This window comes from Molossus molossus, unplaced genomic scaffold (assembly GCF_014108415.1).
Source record: "Molossus molossus isolate mMolMol1 unplaced genomic scaffold, mMolMol1.p scaffold_m16_p_5, whole genome shotgun sequence".
Classification (NCBI taxonomy): Eukaryota; Metazoa; Chordata; class Mammalia; order Chiroptera; family Molossidae; genus Molossus; species Molossus molossus.
Window position 1 is genome coordinate 109,540,173 of NW_023425388.1, and position 25,019 is coordinate 109,565,191.

The 25,019-nt window shown below is 37.6% G+C and overlaps 1 pseudogene; it reads left to right on the forward strand.

The window, feature by feature from the left end:
- Nucleotides 1–22,120, forward strand: part of LOC118617036 — a 90,290-nt pseudogene extending 68,170 nt beyond the window's left edge.
- Nucleotides 22,121–25,019: the final 2,899 nt, after the last annotated feature.

Consider the following 25,019-nt stretch of genomic DNA (forward strand, 5'->3'; position numbering starts at 1 on the left):
CGTAAAAGACTCTTGTAAAAATACTTGGTACACCCTGGCCAGTTTGGCTCAGCAGTTAGAGTGTCGGCCTGCGGTCCAGAGGGACCTGGGTTCAGTTCCCGCTAAGGGCGGGTACCTCGGTTGCAGTTTGTCCCTGGCCCTGGTTGATCGTGCGGGTGGCAGCCACTCGATGTGTCCTTTTCACGTCGATGTTTCTCTCTCTCTCTCTCTCTCTTCCTCTCTCCCTCCCACTCTATCTGAACTAAAAATGGAAAAATGTTCTTGGGTGAGGATTAAAAAAAAAAAAAATACCTGGTACAATGTATCATCACTGGAAATTATGAGAGTAAAGAGCAGTTCTTGATTTCCACATGCAAAATAATACTAAAAATGGTGGTGTGTTCAGAGTAATTGCAAACAATTTATTTTCCTGCCTTCAAGCAATGCTTTTTTATTTATTGAAGACTTTAATAAAAAATAATCACTCATAAATCATGGATGCCCAGAAAGAGTAGATATTTTGGTCCCAATCTTTTCATTTTGATTTATTAGTTCTTAGTTATTTGAATGCCATGTTGCTAATAAAAGCATGAACATTTGTCTTTGCGCAAGTTTGATTCGAGGTGATAACATTAAACGATAGTCTATTGACAAGCAATTAAACACCACTTTTTTCCTATCACTGCTTTGAATTACGGCGGTCCTAATGGAAGTGTCCTTAGGTTTTAGGATTCCATTATTATGTAAGACTTAAAAAACTTTTAATTAGATTTTCAATACAGTTAACCAAGGCCCACTGCTCATCACCTTGACTGCTTGTCTCCATTGACTTAGGCCAAAACAAAACCGAAGTAAATAGCAAAATTTATCAGCAATCTTTTACCTCAACTGCAACTTCTGATTGAATGAACATGATTGATCCCTGTGGTCATTTCCTCAGGGAACTGAACAGGACTTTCCCCAAACGGTGCACTGTGCTTCTTAACTTGAATTTGAGACTAATTCAGTCATCTCTTCCGCATCTTGGAGGAACCTGGCTGAGGCGAATAGAAGTAAGGTGGTGGTGGTGTTTCTTTTCCATTCACACTTAGAATGTGTATTTTAAAGGAGAACTAAGAAAAAAATCGTGCGCCTCTTTCAACATCTGAAAAGTAAAGCAATCACCATATTGCTATACTGAAATAGTCACAGGAAATATTTGCATCACCCAAGACAGTATTTAGGTCAGCCTGGTGAAAATTTACAAGAGAAAGTTGATTATAACAATCTTTTGCAAATGAAAAAGCTCTTAGATCGCCACCCAGATTTGATGATCTAAAAGTTGTGAAATAATGGCACTCTATGAGATTTTGTCCTTTATAAAGTGTCCTCTAAGGAAGCGTTAGCTAGACGAACACATTGCAGGCAACAGTATGACTGTTTAATTAACAACTTCCTTCCAAGAAAGGCTTGTCACTGATCGCAGGTCTTTCTCCCAGTCTCCATCCCCACCCTACCTCCAAAGGCTTCGCACAGGTACTCTCATGATCCGCGTTTCACTTTAGTTTGTGCCTTAACAAGCAGCATTTGCGGTCCATTAAAGTGCTGTTTTATTCACATGTGGCAAACACTCGAGAACTGCTTTAAATTAACCAATAAAAAAATGAATTCGTTCTTTAAAAAAATCTCTGTTTCTTCACTGGCTGTGCCTTTCATGTAATTCCAATTGCACATTAACTTCTTAAATCACGTAAACTTTTCAGGGCAAAAGAATTTCATTACAGTAGGATGCTGGGTTCACCACTTTGAAATGATACTTATACTGCCTAATTATATATCTCATCCAAGAAGAAACTAATAATGATTGGATAAGAAACAGACGGAAACCTGGTTGCTAAGGAAAGAGAAGAGAAAATTAACTCCCTAATTAGATAACCGAGGCTTTTGTCTACATAATGCCAAGATAACAAGTTTAATATGTTGAATGAGTTAAACTGGTTTTTATCTCGTAAGCAACACAAAGGACTGATTCCTGGAAGCTTTCCTTCTTCAGTGGGTTGTGGTGGCATCATGCAAACATAACCCAAACATGTTTCCAGCTGTTTTGCCTTTGTAGTTCAGGCAAACTTGTAGTTCCTTGGGAAACTGCCAAAAAGGAGGGTTTTTTTTTTTTTTTTCTATCAAGCTATAAAACAATGTTTATATTCAGAAAATAGTTTGATCATTTTGGTTGAGTTTACCAGTAACATTAGCCCCCAGTCAATCTACATGTTGTGTGTCTATACCTGTGTGTGTTATTGACCAACATTGAGATATTTTGCATGAAGCAAATCAGTGTTTTAAACAGTCTGACTGTGGCAGAATAGTAAACAGCTAGAAAAATGCCTGAGCAAGAGGGATGGGGAAACTGAGACAAGAAAATGAATCAAGGCCGAACAGTTTGGGCAGCTTGCAGGATTATGAATTGCAAGACCTTATCGTCCCCAACTGAGGACACTTGAGAGTAAATGGTTTATACCTCTCCTCCCTAACTAGAGAATAAATATAGAGCTTAAATCACCCTGTTCTGAGAAAATAGAGAACGAAGACCCAATTAATGCTATTTGTGCCAGCTAAACCCAAGAACAAACATCACTTGGGGAAATGTTAGCAGGATAAGTAGATGCTAGTGCTGGAGAAGGGAAAAAGAAGTTGGTTTATCTCCCCCAATGAACAAAGAAGTCAGCAGTCTTGGGACTTGCCAAGATAAAATTATCAGATGTTCTCATAATTCTGTGTAAAGCCACAAAAAATAAAAGGGGGACCTTGAAATCTAGTCTGTGCTCAAGGTATCCAGCAGGGGAACCTTGAAACCTGTAGGCAGAAGGATTTAAAATCCTAAACCTCTACGCGGTGGGGAACCGGACTATCTGGGTGCCCACTTGTGCTGTACATCAAGTGTATTTTTAATAAATTTGCTTGCATTGCTTCCTTAATAAATTCACTTGCTTTGCTTCAATGCTGCTGTCCGTTGCTTGTCTAAAATCTTTCTTATGATATTAACAAGAGCCAAGGAGGGAACAGTCTCCCCTCTCTGACTCAGGGAGCTGTTCAGTAAAATAACCAAATGTGTTTGTACATTTTAGTCAAAAGAAATTCTGACGGGATAGAAAAATAACCAGAATTATAGTTCCAGGGCTTGTTCTAAAGTATTTATATTTCTTTAGATTCCATGAGACCTTCACTTCTTAGTTTATCTCTGATTTTTCTTTGAAATTTCTAAAGCTAAATAAGCATTAAAAGCTTCCATCAGCTTTAGCTCAGTCATTATTGCTTTAAATATTACCTCTCTGTTATTCTGGGACTCCAATTAGGCATATTACATATGCCTTTGCATATGTTATTTTTGCCTCTTAACCCATTTCTCATGTTTTCCTCTTTATCTTTCTGTGCTATATTCTGAATAATATTTTTTGTTCTTTTTTCATCTGTACTGGTTGAATCTACCATTAAATTTATCTACTCAGGACTATTTTACATTTTTAGTTTTGATTTTATCTAATTAAGAAATGCACTAAAGAATGAAATAATTCTGTAAACTGTGGAAGATTGTGATCACGAGGACTTCTTCTGATTTCCCTATTATCAAACACAATTTTTTTTCTTTTATCTAATTATTTTAGCTTTTGTCTCTTTGTTAGCATGCATTGTTATCATTAGTCAGTTTATAGATTATTTATTGGTTTCCTACAATAAAAGTTGAGAATTTAGCTGTGAAAGGGTCTTTTTGATGTAGAGTTCACATAGTGAAGTTGTGGGAAATGTTCTGGAGTGAATTTTTGGATGATTAACTGCCCTTAGTTTTCTCTGTTCTCTCTTTTCAGAACTTGCATTCGATACCATTTTTTAGCAATTCTATGAAGTTTTTTTTTTTTTTTTTAATTTCTGCTCGTATATATTTAATCCCAAAGAGCTTTTTTTTTTTTTTTTTTTAATTCCCTGAACATCTCTTTATATAGCATTGTATTTATTACCTTTTCTATCAATTTAGGCATATTAATTATTATAATGAAGGGTTGTCTTCCTAGGTATCCTCTTTGTTCCATCAAGATTTTCTCTTCGCCTCTTGTGTTAGAAGCTTTCCCAAGATGTGTGCTAAGTTTGGGATGTGTGCACATGGTTGAAAATAATGAAAGCCCCTGAGTATTGTTGACTATAAGCTTCACTGCAGAGTGATGTAGTTGAGACTTCTATTTGGGAAACTTCTGATATCAGAATTTTAGGTCATTCATTTGAGGTTGTTAGATTTTCCAGATTTCTCTGTTGGGTAAAGATCTAATTACCAGCATTCTGGGATCCAGGTATGGTAAGACATAGAGGGTTGGGGAGGGGAATAGAAAGAGGTTTTGGAAAAGGGGGTATCTCTTGGCAAACGCCATGTTTAAAATCACTTAATTTCTCTGTTCTTCTGTTTTTATTTATTTTTAAATACTGCCCTACCTTCAACAGTGTCTAATATCCCATGATAAGAGAACCGGCTGTCTTATAAAGGAGGGCACCTACATGAAATGGGAAAGGGAATATGGTAAATCTAATAACATATCTCAACAAATCCTCCTTGTCTTATATCTCCAGCAATATCTCGCTACCATGGGTGAGTAGGATAACCAATTTTTCCAGCCTTTGGGAAATTCTGCAGTATGAAATGAATGAGTTCTCAGCTCTTCCCACCTCTAGTTTAGGAGTCAGCGCTCTAGGCTCAACTCTGTCTGTTACCACTTGTCTAGTTATTTTCCCGGTTTTTCAAAATCTTCATACCATTTCTTCTCCTGTTCTCACTGTCCTGTGTATTTATTGACCTTGTCACAGAGTTTCAGAAGAAAGAAGTATTAGATGCATTTATTCAATCTGCCAAATTACAAATTTTCCAGTGAAATTTTTACTTTATGAAATCTTTAACTTCTAGGTCTATTTGACTATTTTTATAAATATTTCTCATTATATTTATAGTTTTACTCTCTTATTATATTTCAAAATTCCCATTTTGCTTGCTGAATCATTTTTATTGTACTTATTTTGTATTACTTCCTTTGTAGTTCTAATATACAAAATATTGCTAATCTGATTCTGCTGTCTGCTGTTTCTCCTGGCTCTTACATAAATGTATGTTTTTCTTGTACAGTTTGTGATTTTTGTTGGTAATCTTATGTTTCTTAGACTCTCTAAATAGAATTTATTTAAGGCCTAGATGAGTGGATTCTACCTCCTAATCCTCTGGGATTAGGAACCATGTGAAACTGAATTTTTAGCATTAGGTTTTCTAGAACAACTTGGTATTATGATTCAGGCTTAGCTTGTGCTTTGAATTCTTATGGGAGGTTTTTCTTTTTTTTTCTTTGTTTGTTTTTCCCTTTGCTTAGCATCTAATTTTGAGTGGACAAATTTTCTTCCTCATTCCCTTTTTCAGAAGGAGATAATTTTTAAATTTGTTTTATTGATTTACCCTTATTCTGAGGCTGGAACTCTTTGAAGAACTCAGCTTTACGTGGATGTCTACTAGGAGGCCCAAATGGTTTTGTCTTTTGTCCTCTTGACCTTGAGAGAATGTAAAAACCAAGTGCCACGTAGGCTTTACTAAGCAAATACCCTGGAATGAAGAGAGCTTCAGTCTTTTACGTGCCATTTAGATTCCCATTTTCACTTTGTTTCAGCTGGTGATGAGTCTTTACTTTCTTTCTGTCTCACTGAAGTTCTTCAAAAGATGCGCTTTATGATTTATCTGACCCATTAGTCCACACTTCACCTTTGCTGTTTTCTCCTAAAGATCTACAGATCTCAGTCCTTCCTCCTGTTCTTGTTATACCCTCTTTTCCGGCAAATCATCCGTGTCCAGAGATTCCTCTGACTCTACACTTTGTGGGTCACCAGAGATGAGTCCCAGCTCGGGGCTTTAGAGTTTCAGAACCCTATCCCCAAGTGTCTCCAGGACACCTTTACTAGTTCTCTTAGTAGTTCCAACAGGAGTAATTTTTATATTGTTAACATTTGCAGTTCCGTATTTATTTTCTGCCTTCCTCACCTTAGATAACCTAACAAGTTGTAAAATCCAGCCTCATTGTAGTCCTATTTAACTTTACTATTTCCATTAGCACCACACTAAATCAGTCTCTACATCCTGTTGATTCTGTCTTCGCATGGCTCTCCTTTCTTCTTTTGTCTCCATTCCTTGGCCACTCCCTGAGAAGCCACTGAGTTTCTCTTCACTCACTTCTCTTTCCTTGTCTAAACTTTCATGATCACTTCCTTCATCTAGTTGTCAAGGGATAATTTCTAAAATGCAAACCCGATATTATTTTCCTCATTAAAGTCCTTTCTGTGGTCCCCAAATGCCTTTAAAGAAAATCCCCAATTTCTTAGAAGGTACTCAAAATCCTCCTCAATCAGATGTCGACTTGTTTAGTTTCACCTGCTATTACCTGGATTAAAAACTCTAGCAATATGGAACTATTCACAATTTCTCACATCTACATGCTTTTCACACACTCGCATGGCTCTGCATACCTCTACCCACACAGTACCCTGAGCTTCTTGGTGGGATCTTCCCTCTTTTCTGTATCACTACTGAAGAGCTTATGTACCTACCGATTTACATGTTGCATTTTACTATAATAGTTAAGTTTTTTTCATCAGAGTGCAAACTACTTGGACTGTGTCTTTTTCTTTTTCCTTTTCCCCCCCTCATGTAAATACTTGACACAGAGCAGAAACTCAATAAATTTTGAATTTATAAATGAATACATTTATTGGGAAGTTTGGAACAGAACTATGTCTCCAGACTTCCTTTCAATTTGCTTTTTGCTGTGTAATCTGAACCAAATTTAATAAAAGAATAACTTTTTGTAGAAATGCTTTTTATGTCCTAATAATTTTAAACTCTTGGAAAGTTCTGCTCTCACAATATCATAACCTCAGAGCTGGAAGGGCGCCTGGAGGATATTTACCCCCCTTCCAAGCTGACCGTGAGTTTCTGCACAAGTTCTCGAACGTGTGTTTTTCCAGACTGTATTTGAATAACTTCAGCAGTTGCGAAAATGAGGAAACCATGGGGCCGATTCTTTCCGTCTTTGTAGAATTATGACCACAGGAAAGGTCTCCATTTACGCCAAAGCTAAATTTTTCTCTCTATACGTTTTATACATCGACCTTAGTAAAACCCTAAGGGCATAACAGGACATATTTAATAACCCTTCAATAAAATAGCCTTTCAGGAATTTGAACACGGTTTATGCTCCTCACCCAAATCTTCTCCACCTCAGTTTGAAATATAAAAAGTGCTTTCAGGTGACATTTGTAGGCCGCTCACTGTCGTTTTTCACCACCAGCTTTCTTTTTCCATCCACAAGTCTATTAATGGAACTCAGGCTATTAATACTGTTTAAGAAATGAAGTTAGACTCTTACCTTATGATTTCTAAATATTTTGATGAAACTTACTTTGCATATATTTATTTTTATTGCTAATTTCTTCTTATGAAACTAATATCTTTTCATTATAAAAAATTAAAATAATACAGAGTTGTAAATATAATGTAGCTGCTTACCATTTTTAACTGGCATATATGGTTTTCAGACTATTTTTAGCATTCATATAATGTGAAAATAATATATATATATATAATTTGAATATATATATGTATATATATATGTATCTATCAACATACTACAAAACTTGTATTACACTCTATGAATAGCATTCTCTAACTTGCTATTTTTATTTAACATTATGTTTGTAACTATTTTATATTTTGATTACTTTGCATACTAATATTCATAACACTAGTTCATTCTATTTAAAAGTTGTAATATCTTTTACTCTTTAAATGTATTGTCATTTATTTGATTAATTTATTGATATTATTTTTATTATTGAAATCATAAGCAATTCACGAGAAGTCACTGAGCGTTTGCACTCTGTGCAGTGTTATGGCAACCACGGAACTAAGAAGATGAATACACGAACCTGCCTCCCGAGAGCTCACGTCTAGTGTAGTAGAGCAGTGGATCCATAATCACCGTGCACTGTAAGTCTGTCTCAGGAACATGCACAGGCACACAGAAGAGACAGACATTTGTAGTATTCAGGTAAAAACTGCAAAAATAAGAAAATGCTTATGTTGCACATTGAAACATAAAAGGTTAACAAAGGAAAGGTATTTCTGGTTGCAGGAAGAAATCTATTTAAAGTTGTAGTATTATGTAAAATTATGGTGTATTTGAGGAACTGCAAGTAGTTCAATGTGTTCAGTTTGAAGGAACCGTGTCGATGGCTGGTGAAGTAGGTAATGTTATCTAATGAAGGGCCTGGTGCTCATACCCCAGACTTTGGATCTTATTCTATGGGCAGTATGGAGCCAGATTCATTCAGATTAATTCAGTGTTGCATGCAGCAGTGTCAAATGGAAATATGCCTTCTTCAAGAAAAATTCTGCATGTACTATTTTGCCTGGTTTTACCTGCATGGGCGAAGCAATGACCATTGTGCTCTGACTACCACCTTTTCCCTTATTGTTGTAAAGCCATTCAGCCTCCTTCAGATTATCTCTGGAGCCAGAGACCTATGATTATAGTGAAGGAGTTCCAGAAAAATCAGGGATCCACACTCCCAAGCATTTCAGAACCAATATCAATGGGAACTAGTCTACGAATGTCCTAGTTCTCTTGTCCCTGGATGAGCTACTTCTGACATGCGTGTTCAACACTATCACTGAGAGTTCCCTTGCGGTATCAAACCCGGGTGTCACTGAGATAACTGGCTTGATAGCACATCCTTTATTGGCTACATTTTCTTTCCTGTCTCACTTTCCTGATCATCTACTAAGAAATCACTGTTACTTGAATCTTAGTGTCAGGGTCTTTCTCCAAGAACTCAAATAAAGGCATTGGTCAATAAAATCTTGGCCAAAATAGCCAAGGTCATCTACCACTTCAGTTATCTACTTATTTATCTACAGTAATATTAAGATAAATTTTTTCTTGTTATTTTGCTCCAAGCCTGAAAGAATAAATGATTTAATAGAAAATGACTTCTTCTCATGGATATTTCGATTTCAAGGGGTAAAACTGACCCAAAGGAGCTCAAGCCAAAAAAATATCTCAGGAAACCAAGTTTAGCTGGGCCACTCTTTTTTTTTTTTTTTTTTTTTTTTACAAATTGCCTGGTATTTTATTGTATTTTTAATTTTTGTTACAGATGTTTCTCTTTTTTTAACCCATTGACACCCTCCGCCCCATTCCCCCGCCCCGTCCCCAGCTTTGTTGTCCATATCCATTGGTCATGCATACATGCATATAAGTTCTGTGGTTTATCTCTTTCTTCCCCCCACCACCCCCTCTTGGGAGGGTTGCCAGTCTGTACCCTACTTCCATGTCTCTGGGTCTACCCTATTCCTCAGACTGTTATGTTCATTATATTCCACAAATAAGTGAGATCAAGTGGTACTTGTCTTTTTCGGCTTGGCTTGTTTTGCTTAGGATAATACTTTCCAGGTCCCTCCATGTCGTCTCAAAGGATAAGAGATCTTAATTACAGCTGCATAGTACTCCATTGTGTATATGTACCACAACTTTATTATCCATTCATCTATTGATGGACACTTGGGCTGTTTCCAGATCTTAGCTATTGTAAATAGTGCTGCTATGAACATGGGGGTACATATATTTCTTCTGATTGGTGTTTCAGGCTTCTTAGGACATATTCCTAGAAGTGGGATCACTGGGTCAAATGGCAGTTCAATTTTTAATTTTTTGAGGTAACACCATATTATTTTCCATAGTGGCTGCACCAGTCTGCATTCCCACCAGCAATGTACTAGAGTCCCAGTTTCTTCACACCCTCGCCAACACTTGTTTGATGATTTGTTGATGGCGGCTATTCTGACAGGTGTGAGGTGACACCTCATTGTTGTCTAATTTGCATCTCTCTGATGATTAGTGATATTGAGCATTTCTTCATATGTCTCTTAGCCATTTGTATATTCTGTTTGGAGAGGTGTCTATTCAGCTCCTCTGCCCATTTTTTAATTGGGTTCTTGGTCTTCCTTTTATTGAGTTGTATGAGTACTCTACATATTTTGGAAATTAACCCCTTATCTGATGTATTATTGACAATGATGCTCTCCCATACAGTGGGTTGCATTTCCATTTTGGTGGTTGTTTCTTTGGCTGTGCAGAAGCTTTTTAGTTTGATGTAGTCCCATGTGTTCATTTTTTCCTTTGTTTCTGTTGCCTTAGGTGATCTATCAGTGAAAATTCTGCTGCATATGATGTCTGAAATTGTGCTGCCCACATTTTCTTCTAGGATTTTTATGGATTCACAGATCACATTTAGGTCTTTGATTCATTTTGAGTTTATTTTTGTGTATGGTATAAGTTGATGGTCTAGTTTCATATTTTTGCATGTAGTATCCAATTTTCCCAACACCATTTATTAAAGAGGCTGTCTTTACTCCATTGTATGCTCTTGCCCCTTTTGTCAAATATCAATTGAGTATAATGTCTTGGGTTCATTTCTGGGTTTTCTGTTTAGTTACACTGGTCTATAAGCCTGTTCTTGTGCCAGTACCAGGCTGTTTTGATTACAGCAGATTTGTAGTATAACCTGATATCTGATATTGTGATTCCACCTACTTTGTCCTTCTTTTTCAAGATTGCTCTGGCTATTCAGGGCCTTTTCTGGGTTCCATATGAACTTTTGAAGTATTTGTTCTTAGTTTTGTGAAATATGTCACTGGTATTTTGATGGGGATTGCATTGAATCTATAGATTGCTTTGGGAATATGGATATTTTAATGATCTTAATCCTTCCAATCCATGAACAAGGTATGTGCTTCCACTTTTTATATCTTCCTCTATTTTTTTTTTTCAATGTCCTGTAGTTTTCTGCAAATAGGTCCTTTACTTCTTTGGTTAAGTTTATTCCTAGGTATCTTAATTTTTTTGCTACGATGGTAAATGAATTGTTTTTTTAGTTTCTCTTTCTGTGAGTTCATCATTGGTGTATAAGACTGCCATTGATTTCTTGACATTAATTTTGTATCCTGCTACAATGCCAAATTCATTTATTAAGTCTAGTAGATTTTTGATGGAGTCTTTAGGGTTTTCTATGTATAATATGATGTCATCAGTAAATAATGACAGTTTCACTTTCTTCTTTTTCATTTGAATCCCTTTTATTTTTTCTTCCTGTCTGATTGCTGTGGTTAAGACTTCCAGTAATATGTTAAATAAGAGAGGTGAAAGTAGGCATCCTGGTCTTGTTCCTGTTCTTAAAGGAAATGCTTTTAGTTTCTGCCCATAGAGTATGATGTTGGGTGTAGGTCTTTCATATATGGCCTTTATTATGTCGAGATATGATCCCTCTATTCCCACATTGCTGAGAATTTTTATCAGAATGGATGCTGGATGTTGTAGAATGCTTTTTTGGCATCTATTGATACAATCATGTGGTTTTTATTCTTCATTTTGTTTATGTGGTGTATCACATTTATTGATTTGCGAATATTGTACCAGCCTTGCATCCCTGGGATAAATCCCACTTGGTCATGGTTAATAATGTTATTGATGTATTTGCTGGATCCTATTTACTAGTATTTTGTTCAGGATTTTGGCATCTGTGTTCATCAGGGATATTGGCCTGTAGTTTTCTTTGTAGTGTCTTTTTTTAGTTTTGGAATTAGAATTATGCTGGCCTCATAAGACTAGTTTGGAAGTCTTCCTTCTTCTTGAATTTTTTGAAATAGTTTGTGAAAAATGGGTGTTAGTTCTTTTTTGAATGTTTGGTAAAAGTCCCTTGTGAAGCCATTCAGGCCTGGGCTTTTGTTTGTTGGGAGAGTCTTGATTACCTCTTCAATTTCCTTTGTTGTTATAGGTCTGTTCAAGTTTTCTATCTCTTCCCAGTCCAGTTTTGGGAGACGATGTGTTTCTAGAAATTTGTCCATTTTGCTGAGATTGTTGAATTTGTTGCCATAGAATTGTTCATAGTAGTCGTTAATGATCTTTTGTATTTCTGTGGTGTCAGTTGTTACTTCTCCTCTTTCATTTCTGATTTTGTGTATTTGGGTTCTCTCTCTTTGTTTCTTGGTGAGTCTAGCTAAGAATCCATCAATCTTGTTTATCTTTTTGAAAAACCAGCTCTTTGTTTCATTGATTCTTTGAATTGGTTTTTTGGTCTCTGTCATATATTTCTGCTGTGATCTTTACTATTTCCTTTCTTCTACTTCCTCTGGGGTTTTCTTTTTGTTTGCTTTCTAATTCTTTAAGTTGTGAGGTTAGATATTCTATTACAAATTTTTCTTGTTTCTTGAGGTATGCCTATAGTGCTATGAATTTCCCTCTGAAAACTGCTTTTGCTGCATCCCATAGATACTGTGTTGTGTGTTCATTTTCATTGGTTTCCAGGAAGTTTTTAATTTCTTCCTTGATCTCCTTGGTAACCCATTCATTGTGTAATAACATACTATTTAGCCTCCATGTGTTCAAATGTTTTTGCATGTTTTTGTTGCATGAGATTTCTAGTTTTGTGCCATTGTGATCTGAGAAGATGCTTGATACGATCTCAATCTTCTTGAACTTGTAGAGATTTAGTTTGTGTCCTATCATGTGGTCTATCTTTGAGAAGTCCCATGTGCACTTAAGAAGAATGTCAATTCTGCCCTGGCCGGTTTGGCTCAGCGGCTGGAGAGTCAGCCTGCGGTACAGAGAGACCCAGGTTCGGTTCTTGCTAAGGGCGCATACCTCGCTTGCAGTTTGTCCCAGGCCCTGGTTGGGTTGTGCGGGTGCCAGCCACTCGATGTGTCCCTTTCATGTCGATGTTTCTCTCTCTCCCTCCCGCTCTATCTGAACAAAAAAATGAAAAAGTGTCCTGGGGTGAGGATAAAAAAAAAATAATAAAATAATAATAATAATAATAATAATAATAATAATAATAATAAAAGAGGAATATGAATTCTGTAGCTGTGTGGTATAATTCTCTGTAGATATCTATTAAATCCATTTGGTCTAGTGCTTCACTTAGAGTCTCTCTTTCCTTGCTAATTTTTTGTCTAGAGGATTTATCCAGTGATGTCAATGGGGTGTTGAAGTCCTCTGTTATGATTGTATTGCTGTTGATTTCTTCTTTGAAGTCCTCCAGAAGATTTTTAATATATTTTGGTGCTCCTATATTGGGTGCATATATGTTTATCAAGGTTATATCATCCTGTTGTATAGATCCTTTCAATATTATGTAGTGGCATTTTTTGTCTCTAGTTATGGCCTTCATTTTGAAATCTATTTTATCACATATGAGTATTGCTACCCCAGCGTACTTTTCTTTTCCATTTGCTTGGAAGATTTTTTTTCATCCCTTCACTTTCAACCTATGTGAGTCTTTTGTTGTGAGATGGGTCTCTTGCAAACAACATACATATGAGTCATAGTTTCTTATCCAATCAGCTACTGTGTGTCTTTTTATGGGAGCATTCAATCCATTTACACTTAAGGTGATTATTGATATGTACTTATTTATTGCCATTTTTGTTTAGTGCTGATATATTTTTCTTTCTATTTCTTCTACTAATTACAGCAGTCCTTTTAACATTTCTTGCAATGCTGGTTTGGTGCTAATGTATTCCCTTAGCCTTTTTTGTCTGGAAAGCTCTTTATTTGACCTATTTTGAATGATAGCCTTGCTGGGTAGAGTAGTCTTGGATTCAGATCCTTGTTTTTCATGACCTTGATTACTTCATGCCATTCCCTTCTAGTATGTAGTGTTTCTGTTGAGAAGTCAGCTGAGAGCTTTATGGTGTTTCCTTTGTAGGTAACCTGTTGCTTATCTCTTGTTGCTTTTACGATTCTCTCTTTGTCTTTAATTTTTGGCATTTTAATTCCTATGTGTCTTGCTGTGGGCCTGTTAGGGTTTTTCTTACTTGGGGTTCTCTGTGCTTCTTGAACTTGAATGCCTTCTTTCTTCACCAAGTTAGGAAAGTTTTCTGTCACTATTTCTTCAACTATATTCTCTAACCCTTGCTCATTTTCTTCTTCTTCGGGGACTTCTATGATGCAAATATTATGTTTCCAGTTGTCCCACAGTTCTCTTAAGCTGACTTTCTGTTTTTTATTTATTTTTTTCCTTTTGGTTTTCTGATTGGCTGATTTTTTTCCACCCTGTCTTCTAATTCACTGATCCAGTCCTCAACTTTCTCTACTCTGCTGTTTAGACCTTTCAATGTGTTCTTTATTTCAGATATGTCATTCTTGATTTCTGCTTGGTGGTTTTTAATTTCCAATTGGTTGATTTTCAACATTTCTATGTCTTTACTCATGTTGTTGATATCCTTACTCATGCTGTTGAGTTTCCTCAAGATCATGGCTGTGAATTCTAGCTTTGTTAACTTGCTTAACTGCTCCACATTTATCTCATCTTCGGTAGAGGTCTCTTATTTTTTCATTTGGCTTTTGTTTCTTTGTTTCACCATTTCATCTATCACAGTTGGCTTTGGAGCCTGCCAAATTTTCTTGTGGTTGTTGGTGTTCTGCTGTTTGTGGCTCCCTCTCCTGGGTTTGGATGAGCGAGGGAGGACCGAAATTAAACTCCACTGTCAAGTCTTACTTTCCTGGTTAGAGTTGCTAGCCCAGTAATGATTCAGTTATCCTCCAGCTTTTTGCCTGGAGGCTATCAGTATCAGTTACTTGAAGAGCCTTGGATTCTCAGTTGAATGAAAAACTCCCTCAGGTGCTCAGTGTAAGGGGATTTCCTGAGGGTGGGGCAGATGCTGGTTGTTAAATAGCCTCAATTTGCATTTCAATGGCCCACCAGTTGGGGTTGGATCTCTGAGGGAGTGGCTACTGCCTCTTCCCAGAGCCCTGTGAAGAAGTAAGATGTCCACCGTCCTGCGTGGCTGCAACTCAGCATAAGCTCTGAGCGCCCTACAAATCCCAAGTGTCCCCACACAGTTCCAGTCCAATGCACCCTCCCTCTGCCAGAGCCCAAGGTGAGTGGGTGTGGCTATTTTAGTGTCTGTCCTTCCTCTGGGCTGTGGAGCTGCTTGGGAGTTTCACCCGAGGGCGCCACTCACAGCTAAGGCCACTGCTGTCTGGGGCTTCCAGCCTCGCTCTCCCACCTTCGCAATCCTACCAGGATCAAGTCAGTGTCCTTGTTTTTATGATCCTCACAAGCTGCTTTTCTGTTGCTTTGTCCTGACTATTTGTCTTTATTTTATTTAATTAATTAATTTTTTTAATTCTCACCCAAGGTCATTTTTTCATTTTTTGTTCAGGTAGAGTGGGAGGGAGAGAGAGGAAGAGAGAGAGAGAGAGAGAGAGAGAGAGAGAGAAAGAGAGAGAAACATCGATGTGAAAGGGACACATCAATTGGCTGACACTCGCACGACCAACCCGGGCCGGGAACAAACTGCAACCGAGGTACATTCCCTTAGTGGGAACCGAACTTGGGTCTCTTGGGACTGCAGGCTGATGCTCTAACTGCTGAGCCAAACCGGCCAGGGCTGTCTTTATTTTAGTTGTAATTCTAGTTTGGTTCTGGGAGACGGTCTGTGTAGCTTCCATTCACTCTGATGCCAGTTTGGAATTTGTAGCTGGGCCACTGTTAAACCAAAATCACTGAATATTTTTTTTGCATTCTTTGTTATTTTATGACTGAGTTGTCTTTCATTTATTTTTGTACATTGTTCCCATTTTCTTTGCTGCAGTTTGACTTCCAAAATGAGAATCTTACACTTGGCACCCTCTTAATTCTGGTTTGCACGTAGGACTTGATTGAAATGACACCAACTTTGGCCCCAGAATCCATAACATTATATCTCCAGAGACTAAATCAATCTATTAGGTCAGTTAATTTATTTTTACTGTTTATTGAGTTCTAGTTGACAAATGAACTGTATATATTTAAAAAGTATAATTAGATAAATGTTTATATATTTGTATATCGATAAAACCACCACCACAATCGAGATGATAAACAAATGCATTGCCCTTAAAAGTTTCTTCATACCCCTTGGTAATCTCTCGCTTCAAAACCTCAGTCTGCTGATCCCTGTCCCCAGGCAACCCTTGATCTGATCTTCTCATAGAAGAGTATGAATTCACTGTAATTTTATATAAGCAGAATCATATAGTATATAACCTTTTTTTCCCCTGGCTTCTTTCATTTTGTGTAATTATTTTGAGATTGCCCATATTATCATGTGTATCCTTTTTAATTGCTGAGTAATATTTTATTTTATAGATATACCATTATTTTTATTCATTTGTATTTGGACAGTTGGATATTTGAGACGTTTGGATTGTTTCCAGTTTTGGATAATTAGAAATAAAGTTACTATGGATATTCGTTACAAGATTTTTTATGGACATTCATGTGTTTTGATTTGACTTGGGTAAATACCAAGGAATGGAATGGTAGGTATAGTTTGACTTTTAAAGAAACTATCAAACATTTTTCCAAAGCAGTTGTAGCATTTACCATTCTCATATGCAGTATATGAACATGTGAACCACTTTATAGTGGTGACACTTGGTAAGGTCAAATGCTGTTTATTTTAGCCACTCTAATAGGTATGGTATCTCATTGTGGTTTTAAAGAGAATTTCCCTAATGACTAATTATGTTGAGCAACTGTTTCTGTGATCATTTGCCATACATATAATTTGAAAAAGGTCTGTTCAAAGTTTATGCCTATGTTTTATATATTGAGTCAATTGTTTTCTTATACATTTTTAGGTTTGTATTTTTTAATTTAATACTATGATATAATTCACATAAAGTATATAATTCAGTGGGTTTTAGTATATTCACAATGTTGTGAACTCTTTCTATGATCTATTCCAGAATATTTTCATTACCCCAAAAAGGAACTTCATTCCATATCTATTAGCAATTACTCTCAATAACTCTCTCCCTCCATTGTGTGGCACATACTAGTCTACTTTCTATTTCTATGGCTTTACATATTCCAGACATTTCATATAAATGTAATGAACAGATATACTACATTTTTGTCTGTTTTATTCACTTAGCATAACATTTTCAAAATTCAAGTTTGTGTGTCTTAACTCCTTGTTTTGTGGCTGGATAATATCTGAGTTTTGAGAATTCTCTATTAGAGTTATGATTTGCAATTTTTTTTATTATAGTCAGTGGCTTGTCTTTTCTTCTCTTCACTTTGTCTTTCAAAGATCAACAATTTTAAATTCTAATGACGCCCAATTTATTAATTTTTCTTTTGCAGGTCATAATTTTGTTGGATTATTTGATAACCCTTTGCTCCTAACTCAATGGCACAAACATTGTCTTTTATACTTTCTTCTAAAACTTTTATACATTTAAGTTTTATCATTAGGTACACAAATCATTTTATATCAATATATTTATACAGTGTGATGATGGATTGAAGGTTTTTTTGTTTTTCTGCATATGACTATCCAATTGTTCCAGCTCAATATTTTGAAAAGACTACTCTTTCCCATTGTTATTCCTTTGCTCCTTTCTTGAAAATCAATTCACTGTGTAAGTGTGAAGCTGTTTCTGGAATCTACCTTAATGTCTTCCATTAATCTACTGGTCGACCTTGACACTAATACTGCAGTCTTGATATTTACTGTGACTTTATCATATCTATAAACCAGGTAGAATAAGTCTTCCAATATTTTTTCAAAAGTGCTTTGACTATATCATATCATTTGCATTTCCATATAAATTTTAAAATGCGGTCATCAATTTATGGCTAAAACCTGTTAGAATTTTAATTGATATTGCATTGAATCTATATATCAATTTTGGGAGGACTGACATTATAACCATATTGTCTTCTAATCCAGGAATATGTACATTTTTTTATTTACTTAAACCTTTTTTTTTTTTTGTCATCTTTCATTGGATTCATGTATAATTCTTGCACATGATAGCTATATGCATAAATAATTTATATTTCTTGATGTTATTGTAAATACCATTAAAAATTTTAAGTTCTAAATGTTTATTACTAGTATATAGAAATACAATTTTGTTTTGTATTCTGATCTTGAATTTTGAAAACTTGCTAAGATCCTTTATTGTTTTTCTCACTATTTTAAAAATTGCATCAGATTTTCTACAAATATGATCATGTCAACTGGGAATGAAGTTTACTTTTGGTAAGATTTTAAACTACAAATCGAATTTAAATTTTTGAATAAAGTTAGGTTATTGAACTATTTGTTCATGAGCAACCTTTGCTCTTCTGGCTTTCAAGTCCGAAGATCTCCAGGGAGAGTCAACCAGCTGGAGGTGCAGCAAAGCCCAAAGGTTAGTCCAGTTCGTTTCTGAAGGCCTGAGAACAGGAGACCATGGGTAGTTCCAGTCCCAAGGCCAACAGACTCCATCCTCAGGGAAGTTCAAGTCTGAAGGCAGGAAAAAACCAATATTCTAGTTCAAATGTAGTCAGTCAAAAGGAATTCTCTCTTAGCCCTTTTGTTCCGTTGAGGCCATCCACACTATGGAATAGGCTATGCATATTGAACGTGTTTATTTATATAGTTTGGTTTAAATTTACACTCTTGATATTTGTTTTTATTTTCTTTATTGTTGAAAGTATTATAGATGTCCCCCTGCTCATTTTTCCCCCATTGACACCCCTCCTCCCACTCCCACCCCCTCCTGCTTTCCCCAAACTATTGTCTGTGTCCATTTGTTATGCATATGTACATATAAGCTCTTTGGTTTAACTCTTCCCAACCCCCCATCACCCTTTCCTCTGAGTTTTCACATCTTCTCAGATCACAATGGCAAGAAATCAACTACAATAAAAACATTCAAACACATGGAGGCTAAATAGTATGTCATGAAATAATGAATGGGTTGCTATGTCTTTAATTTGTCCCATTTTTTCTGTGTTTTTTCAGTTTTCTTTTGGATCAGTTAACTAATCTTTGCTGCTGTTGTTGTTGTTAATTCTCCCATGAGTATATTTTTCCTTTGATTTTTTTAGATAGAATAGAAGAGAGGGAGGGAGGGAAGTGGGGAGAGAGAGAGAGAGAGAGAGAGAGAGAGAGAGACATTCATGTAAGAGAGACACATTGATGGGTTGTCTTACACAGGGATGGGAATTAAACTTGCAACCCAGGATGTGCCTTTGACTGGGAATCAAACCCTCTACCCTCAGTCCTTGGACAGATGCTCTAATCGCTGAGCGAAACCAGCCAGGGCCAGTTAACTATTCTTTATGATTCCGCCCCCACCCATTGGCTTGTGTGCGAGGAGCTAACTTGTGTTTACATACTCTGTCTTTCACTTACCATGGTCTGCCTTCCAGTGGCCGTGTACCCTTTCTAAATAATGGAGACCCTGCAATAGTAGGATTGCCTTTTCCCCTTCCCAGTCTGTGCACTCTTATTGTCATTCATTTTACTTCTACATGTAGAATAAAATAGAAACAAGACAGTGTTGTTATTGAAACACAATTGTATTTCAAGAGATTAAATATTTATGTATGTATTTATTTATTTATTTTGTTAATCCTCACTGGAGGATATTTTTGCACTAATTTCTTTAGAGTAAATGGAAAGGAGTGACAGAGAGAGGGAGAGACGGAGAGGGGGAGGGAGAGAGAGAGAGAGAAGCATGAGAGAGATGAGAGAAAGAGAGAGAGGGAGATAGAGAGGGGGGGAGAGAGAGAGAGAGAGAGAGAGAGAGAGAGAGAGAGGAGCATGAGAGATGTGAGAGAGAAACATGGGTTGGTTACTTCCTGCATGGGGCTGAGATTGAACGTGCAGTCTAGGTACATGCCCTTGACAGGGAATCGAACCCACAGCCCTTCAGCGAACAGGCCAATAGTCGAACCACTGAGCCACACTAGCCAGAGCATCAAAAGCTTAAATAATTTTTTTAAAGATTTCCTTTAACAGTTTTTTATAGTGTGGATCTCTTTCTTTTTTTAGCTTTATCTAAAAAAATATTTTACTTTTATTTTTTTTAAGTAATTTTCTCTGCATTTCCAGGTTGACAATTTTCCTATTCTTTCAGTGCTTTCAAAATGTTGCTTTACTGCTTTCTGGTTTGATTATTTCTAATCAAAATTTTCTCTCATTCCGATCTTTGTTTGTCTATACATACTGTGTTTTCCCTCTGACTGCTCTAACATTTTTCACTTTACCATTGGCTTTAAGTAATTCGATTTTGACTTTTTGTGGTGTAGTTTTCTTCATGTTTCCTGGGCTTGGAGTTTGTTGAACTTCTTGAAGTTGTGGGTTTATAGTTTTAATTAAATTTGGAAAATGTGCCTACTCTTTCTCAAATATTTGTTTTTCTCTCCTCTTCCTTTTGGGAACTCGAATTCCACTGGTATTAGGACACGTTAATTTGTCTCAGAGTTCATGTAAGTATTGCTTCTCTTATTTTTCCAGCTCTTATATTTGTGTTCTTAATATTTAACAGTTTCTGTTGTTATATATTCAGGTTTATTAATCTTATATTCTACTATGTCTAACATATCCTTAATCCCATCCTGGGTATTTTCATATCTAATATTTTAGTTTTTATTTCTCGAATTTAAATTTTGGTTATGTAGGTCTTCCCATGTATCTACTTAACATTATCACCCTTTCCTCCAACTACTTACACATATGAACGACACTAATAATAATTTTTTATGTCCTCATTGACTCATTCTATTATTTGTGTTATTTCTGGGGCAGTTTCAATTGATTAACTCTTCTCCTCATTATGCATCATATTTTCCTGCTCTTTTAGATAAAAAAATTTAATTACATGTGATATGTTTTTTGTGATTTTATCTTGTTGGCTGCTGGATAATTTTGCAATCTTATGAATATTTTTGAGCTTTCTACTGGGACACATTTCAGTTACTTGAACATAGTTTGATCTTGTTTTTAAGCTTTGCTAAGCAAGACCAGAGAACCATAATGCCTCGGGCTAATTTTTCCCACTACTGAGGTAAAACCGTTCTGAGTTCTGCGTGAACTTTGAGACCCCGTGAAGTTTTCAGCTCTGGCTGGTGAAAGCAAGAACTGTTAGGGGCCCCACGGTATGGTGTGATCAATACCCACAGTTCACACCCGGGCAGATTTTATCACGTGGGCAACCTGCTGCTGCCGGTCCTGCGTGGACGGACAGCCTGCGGCCCCACCATCCCAGGCCGCCTTGGCCAGGCCTGTTCCTGCCCTGGGCACAGCTCTCTGCCCTTCAACAGGCTCAGAACCAAGCTGCAAGGCCTGTGGGGCCTACCTTGCAAACAAGCCAGCAAGCAGACCTACCTGGACTGCAAGGAACCTTTCTGCAGGACCCGTTTGAGCCAAGTGGGAAAGGGCCTGCCTCTGCCTGTTCTGCCGACGATTCCAAGCAACAGCCTTTCAGCGGCAGGAACTCATGAAGAAGAAGGTGAAGGACCAGCGTGACTATCTTTACCTTCGTGACATCTCTGCCGAAACGTGCCGGGAGAAAGAGGAGCTGGTGGTCTTGGTGCTTGGCCAGCAGCAGCCTGTGATCTCCCAGGAGGGCAGGACTTGTGCCCACCTTTTCCCAGACTTCCTGGGCAGCAGGCCTTCCTGGCTCAGCCTTACGCCAGCGCAGTACCTCCGACCTCACCCAGGCTCCCTTCTCCACCCACACAAGCCCCTCTGTCCCCCCTGCCCAGGCTCAGGAACATCAGTAGGCCAATGGCCATGTGTCTCAGGACCAAGAAGAACCTGTCTACCTGGACAGCAAGGCAGAGCACCTGCCGAGGACAAGACCCAGTCCATTGACTCAGAGGACAGCTTCATCCCGGCCAGAGGGCTCCTCGGTCTGACCTGACCGACCTGGAAGACACTGCGGGTCTGGCCGTGCAGCAGCTGAGACCTGGCCGGTACCTGCGTCAACTGCAAGGGCGGCTGTGAGAAGTGGGAGCTGATGGAGGAGTTGACTCGGCAGCACGAGAATCAGAAAGGCCCCCAGGACCTGGGGTGTGGTGCCAAGGATCCAAATGGGGGGCGATGCCATCCAGCCTGGAGGAGAGTCTGTGTAGGATCTGCATGGACTGCCCCACTGACTGTGTTCTGCTGGAGTGTGGCCACATGGTAACCTTCACCAAGTGTGGCAAGCGCGTGAGTGCGTGCCCATCTGCCCAGCACGTGATTCCGACCCTGAGGGCTTAGTGCCGGCTTCTTCGATGCCTTAAGGGTCGCAGTGCGCGGTGGCTGGGCTCAGGGCTGGCCAGCTCGCAGAGGGGCAGGCTAACCGGAAAATCTGCAGTGTTCCAGCAAAGACGCTATGTCATCGCTGGGCAGGCATGTCTTGCCACAGAGGTGCCCCTTTGGCTGGCAGAGCCTGAGGCAGTGAGAACTGGTATAGATAAATTGGGCAAGTCCTTATTTCAGTGATCCTGGGTGATGGTGGCAACTGATGAAGAGAGAAGACTTTCCAGAACGTTCACTGTATCTTCCTCCCTTCCTCCTGTGCCCCATGCAACCCCCTGAGCTGCTTGGCCGTGTTTCACCAATCAGAGGTCCTGGTAGAAATGGTTCTCTTTCTCCCCAACACATTTCGATTTATTTCTGTTTTCACTGGCTTTCTGTGCTTTAACCTACTTTTGCTAAAGTGTCTTGCTACATTGCTTAGAATCCATGTGTTTCTCAGACCAAAAAGATGTTAGCTTACCAGATCAATAATGACCCTCCCTAGCACAGAATTTAGACCAGGAACCTTATCTCTGGTGAGAAATAAAACATATAAATAAATAAATATGATGAAATTAGATACTTATTTAGATTAGTATACTGTTAGCTTATTTAAAACAAAAAAGGAAGAGTTAACTATTTATATAGATATAGATGGATTAAGATATTAAAAAAGTCAGGGGTTTTGAAATAATTTCCCAAAATCACTTCTCAGAAATTGTTAGAATCTTTAGCTTGATGAGTTGAGAAATTTCACCTGTTCTGGTCTAGGGCAATTTTTTGCTTGAGTCATTCAGGTTCTGCTGAGCATTTCTGTGTCCTATGACTCAGGACTCTCATCTTACACTGAAATCCACTAGACTAAGTCACCTCCTTGCATTGGGATACATTTTAATAATTCATGTAAATTCCCATGAGATACATGTGTTCTATATAAAATCTTAAGGCACAATTTGCAAATTTTGTCCTTAAATTTAAAGTTTATTTTTCTCCAAAATTCTAGAAGCTTCCAACAATTTTCTGAAATCTTGAGAATAACTTTTTATTTTGCCGGTGCTGTGTGCAATGACTCCCAGTTCCACTCACCAGCCTGTATGTCCTCTTTGTCGAGGTCACTAAAACTACCTTTTCTCCACCACTCACCATCAGTTTTGTCATTTTTTTCTTTCTAGGCACTAAGTTTTACTTTCTTCCCCATTCATTCAAGGGTGTCTGCCAGGCATTAAGTACTCTCAATAGCTAAATGAATATTCTGCCACAGAAATGCCACCTTTTACCTGCTTTCACATGTCCTGCACCTTGAAAGCTCACAAGCCTTTGCTTAATCTTCCTGCATCAGGAGCAAATGTGACAAGGAAAAGGTATTGTTTTCATGTGGTTCCATGAACAATCTTCAGACTTTTCCTTCTCTCTTACATGTATGCACATTTATGTTCATGTTTTTATGACAGAATACATTCAAAACCAACTATAAAAAAGACTGGCATGAACTGATCATTCAAGATTCAAAAATTTTTTGAAGAATTGGTATTTATTTATGTCCATATTGTAAGAGAAGGCAAATCAGTACAATCTGGCCACCTGATTGACACACTTTATTTTAGCATTGGATCATTGAAAATAGTAAGAAAAGACCAAACACATAAGGTAATTTTTCAGGTTAAACTTACGGTCTACTAAAAATTGATACTACTAACAGGATGCACACTGTGTGGGAGCAAAGCCCATAGATAAACTATATAGTAAGAATCATTATGTCATGTCATGGATAAAACAGTATTTGTGATTGCAAGATATTAAACTGTGAGATTAGTCAACCTTGGAAACAATGATGAATATAATAACTGATTAGATTAAATTAACCCGAGGTACTTGCGCTAATGAATTATCTCCCACCTACCGTTTCCTGGTCCTTCCAGTATGTTGTCCCCTGATTTGTCAACCTTTCCTAGAGTTTATTATAATTTAGGATTAATGACATAATTTCAAATTGTAGAGTAGCTATCTCCCAATTCTTTGTTTTCTGCTTTGTTGGTTTTATAAATGATTACTCTCTCCAACACGTTTTTATTTTCTTCATAGTTTATATACATGTGTGTGTGTTTTCTCCAAAAAAAAACAAACAAAAAAAACAATCATAATAAGGCTACATACAGGAATATATATATATATATATATATATATATATATATATAGCCAGATTTTATTTTATTTATTTTTATTTATTATTTTTTAAAATTAATTAATTCATTTTTGTTATAGATATTTCACCCTTTTCCCGCCAGAAACCATCCTCCCTATCCCGCCCCCACCCTACCCTGAAAGTGTTGTCGTCTATGTCTATGGTTACGCATATACGTTCCTCAGTTTACCTACCCCTGCCCCCTCCTCTGAGGTTTGTCAGTCTGAACCATACTCCTTTTTATGTCTCTGGGTCTATTTTGTTCATCTCTTGTTCAGGAATATTTTTTAAATTGTCTTTCAAATGCCCTTTACAATTTCCATGTTATTATTGTGATACAAAGCTAGAGGATGTTTTCAAAGTAGAAAGAGTAGGATCTCAGGAATGATTTATTAATGACGTCACAGAAAAACTCAGACCTAGCCGTGGGAAGACCCAGGGCTTGACCCTCCTTCTATCTTTCTTGCTGGTGATCTCTGCCAGATTCAGGTTCATCCTCTTTAAAACTGGGACGAGAACATCTACTCTCCTTCAACCAGATGGTGGGGTGAGATGAAGCCACACGGGGAAGGACCGAGGTGCTGAAAAGGAACAGGGAGACAGCCTTGAAACTGGGGAAATAGGAACCCCCAGAACCCTCGCTCTAGGGGGAAGGGAGGAGAAGGTGTGAGCACAGTCTGGACGCTCTGCACATTC